This window comes from Morus notabilis, unplaced genomic scaffold (genome assembly GCF_000414095.1).
Source record: "Morus notabilis unplaced genomic scaffold, ASM41409v2 Scaffold1292, whole genome shotgun sequence".
Lineage (NCBI taxonomy): Eukaryota > Viridiplantae > Streptophyta > Magnoliopsida > Rosales > Moraceae > Morus > Morus notabilis.
The window spans coordinates 329,482-333,934 of NW_010361938.1; positions in this window are offsets into that span (position 1 = coordinate 329,482).

The following is a 4,453-nucleotide window of genomic DNA, read 5'->3' on the forward strand; positions in this document are numbered from 1 at the left end:
GGAGCCCGGTCCGGGCATGGGAGGCCACGGCGGGGCAAGCCTATGCTAAGGCAGACGACAGCCCATACAGAAGACACCGGCCAGACTACGACCTACAGCATCCAAACATGAACTCGCTCCTAAAAACGATGCGGTTGGACGTGCCTCGGTTTAATGGAACTAATGTGGAAAACTGGATATATAAGATTGAGAAGTTCTTCTCCTTGCACCGCATCGACCCAGACCTGCGACTTGCCGTTGTTATGCTAAGGCAGACGACAGCCCATACAGAAGACACCGGCCAGACTACGACCTACAGCATCCAAACATGAACTCGCTCCTAAAAACGATGCGGTTGGACGTGCCTCGGTTTAATGGAACTAATGTGGAAAACTGGATATATAAGATTGAGAAGTTCTTCTCCTTGCACCGCATCGACCCAGACCTGCGACTTGCCGTTGTTGCATTCCATTTGGACAGAAAGCCAGCGACATGGTATCAGTGGATGGAGAAGGGAGGTGGATTAACCAGTTGGGGTTATTTCCTATCCGACCTGAGGAAGAGGTTTGGCGCGTCTATCTACGATGATCCATTGGGGCGGATCTCCAAATTGGTCCAAACCAGTACCGTAACGAAGTTCAGGGCTGAATTCAAAGAACTGATGACCCACATCACAGGGGTGACTGAGCACATGTTCATGAACTTTTTCTTATGGGGATTGAAGATGGAAATTCGCCGGGAACTATTGATGCAACCGCCGCAGAGCTTAGCGGAAGCCATGGCCAAGGCTTAGCTCTATGAAGAGCGAAATGACGACTTGTTCCAGCGACAACGTCGAGAAGGGTACAGACACTATGAGGGCCAATCCAGGACCCCCACAACTGGACACGCGAGAATCAGAGGCAACACGACAATCACGAGCCCAGGAGCTCCGCTGTCTCGCGGAGACCAGACACCCCTGGGAAGCTTAAAGTTGCCACTGATGCGACTCTCGCCGGCTAAGATTCGAGAAAAATGGGAAAAGGGCCTCTGCTTCAGTTGCGATGAGAAGTACAACATTAATCATCGCTGCAAGAACAGGGTGCTGCTCATGTGCGGGGAGGACGAAACGGAGGAGAGCCAGGAGGAGGCAGCGCCTGTCTTGGATGAGGTTTCCACCGAAGAGGAAATGGAGGTAAGTCTAAATACCCTCACAAATTCAGTAAATCCTAGAATTTTTAGGATTAGGGCCAAACATGGAGTCGAATCTATGGAAATTCTCATTGACACAGGAAGTAACAATAATTTTATCCAAGAAGCTCTGGTAACTAGGCTAGGATTACCAGTAGAGGCATCCAAAAGATTCAAAGTCTATATGGGAAACGGGCAGTATTTGACTTGCGATAAGAAATGTGCAGGCGTAGAGTTAGAGTTGCAAGGGACTAATTTTACAGTGGACTTGTTTGTATTGCCCATCTGGAGATTAGATGTTGTCACGCCCTCCAAACGGGGTGGGTGACGTGGAACTCGATTTGAGATTAATAAAGCAGATTTCCAACCGGGTCCCACACTTAACTGCATAAAAATCTAAATAAATGACATAATCCAGGAGCCTCTGACACACAGGGCTCCACCCCACAGGACATACAGTATCGTACATACATGCACATGTAAATAATTAATTACAATAGACATCATCCACAGTCTAGTAAATCCAATATTAAATAGGTTTACATAATTTCTCAAATTCCTTACATTTGTTCAAGAGGATAAACTCAATCCTCACTTGATCCAACAGTAGCAACTCCAGCTACCCTGCACCACTCCTCGAGTCTCCTGGGAGGGGTTTAACATTTAAAATATAAAACGTGAGCGAAAGGCCCAGTAGGATATAATTTGAAATATTTAAAATAAATGAGCGCATGAATGAATAATTGAATACATAAATAAAATAAGACATTCAGTCCCGACAGAACAGCCGGAACCTCACATCCTTTTTCTCAAAGGAAATATAACTGAAAATAACCATATTACAGGCTTCAGCAAGTAATTAGTACAAATTACTTACCTAACCAAGTGCCTCGCCTACCCGGACCGGTTTCGGGTTCTGCCCCCGAGGATGCACTCTCCGCATCCTATCTAGGCTTACAGCAATAGACTCTATTACCAGTTCACAAGATCTCTTTGCTTAAGAAATCATTTATTAAACATTTTGAAATGTTAATACGCCCCCACGAACTACTCAAGTCGCGGGCCCCATGACTGGACAAGCCATGAGGTTCCATGACTAAACAAGCCATGGTTTTCAAAGCATTTTCTTTCACAAATCAATCCCTTTCATTAAAACATTTTCAAGGCCAAAATCCTTTTTTGAAAACAGGCTCACAAGGAAAAGGGATAGAAATCCTACCTCGCACAATCAAACCTGGGACTAGCGTTGCCCTTTTCCGGCTTCCGCTTCCTCAAGCCCCCTCAGTCTGAATCCTCAGCGATCACTGATGCAAAACAACACTTTAGGATTAATTCTCATTCCTAAAGCAATCCAAATCTCAATTTCCAACCAAGATTTCCTATTAGTGTGCCCTAATCCATTTTAATGTTTCACATTATCATTCCAAGGGTTTTCAATCTCAAAACAAGGATTAACAATGCTAATCCATCTATCTCAAGTCCCCAAATGAAGCTAATTTGGGTTCTCCCCGAAAACAGGGGTCAAAACAACACTTTTCAGGCCAAACAGGGTCAAACCCGTGTCCACCGGTCAACCGGTGACAGAGCAGTACAACACTACCGGTCGACCGGTAATGTGCACACCGGTCGACTGGTCAGCCTGCAATCCGGTCGACCGCACAGGTCGACCGGTGGAATCGACTGCGCGAGAGAAGCTCACGGAAATCAGTCCAAAAACCTGCAAATCCAGTCCCAAATCCAAATATTTCAAAGGGAAACAACTAGATCCGGGTTCTAGGTCCTAAAACAAGTCCAAAGAACCCAAGATCTCCAATTTCTACTCTAGTTTTACTCAAAAACCATCAAAATCCGGTTTGAACCAAAAAGAGAAAGAAAGGCACGGGAAAGAAAAAGAAAAGGAAGGAAAAGAAAGGAAAAAGAAAAAAAAATAAAATAAAATAAAAATAAAAGAAAGTGACATGTGTAAAATATAACAGTCCAGGAATGCGCCCATACACACTTCTGGATTAAATAAATTACTGTGAATAATTTAAATACCTTGGAATTTTTTAAACTCAATTAATTAAATCAGATTAGGCACACTAATAATCTCAATTACCTTAATTAATCTCAATTAATTCTTCAGGGTGTTACAGATGTAGTGTTGGGAATACAATGGTTAAGAACACTAGAGCCCTGTTTACATGATCATAACGAGCTCACTATGGAGTTCTAATGGAAAGGGAAGAAGGTGACGCTAGCAGGGAACAAAACAACAACTGCTACACAAGTAACGTTCTCCCAGCTCAACACCATTATTCAGGCGGGCAGTGCGAGTGAGGTATTTACGTTGGCTCTAGCCAAACTAGATACAAGGGATAGTGGGGAGCCTAGTGAAGCTGGCATTGAACACTTGGGATCAACCTTGCCAAGTATAGCTAGGGCCTTGATCCACCAGTTCAGGGCCATTTTTTAGGAGCCCAGGACACTCCCTCATGTACGTCATATTGACCACATGATACACTTACAACAAGGCAGTACACCAGTCAACGTTAGACCCTACCATTACCCATATTTCCAAAAGGATGTTATGGAGAAATTAGTTAAGGAAATGCTCGAGTATGGCTCCATTCGCCACAGCAACAGCCCATATTCCTCCCCTGTGTTGTTGGTAAAAAAGGATGGGTCGTGGCGGTTTTGTGTCGACTACCGGGCCCTCAATGCAATTACCATCAAAGACCGGTTCCCAATTCCAACCATTGACAAGCTACTTGATGAACTCGGAGGGGCGGTGGTTTTTTCCAAGTTGGACCTGCGGGCTGGATATCACAAAATCAGAATGGACCGGAGGGATGTGCACAAGACCACTTTCTGAACTCATGACGGACATTACAAGTTTGTTGTCATGCCATTCGGACTTTCAAATGCGCCTTCCACCTTCCTATCCGCCATGAATCAGGTTTTCAAACCATATTTACGGAAATTTGTTATTGTTTTCTTTGACGATATATTGGTTTATAGCAAGAGTGAGGCAGAACATGTGCAACACTTAGAGATAGTATTGAATTGCCTCTAGTCTAACAGCTTCTTCGCCAAGGGAAGCAAATGTACCTTCTTTCAGGAAACCATTGAGTATTTAGGCCATTTGGTGTCCCGGGATGGTGTGCGAGCAGACCCGGCGAAGGTAGAAGCGATGACACAATGGCCACAGCCCCGGAACTTGAAGCAGCTACGTGGGTTTTTGGGGCTCACCGGGTATTACCGGAGGTTCGTTACCCAATACGCGGTCATTGCTGCCCCTCTCACGGAACTCCTCAAAAAAGAT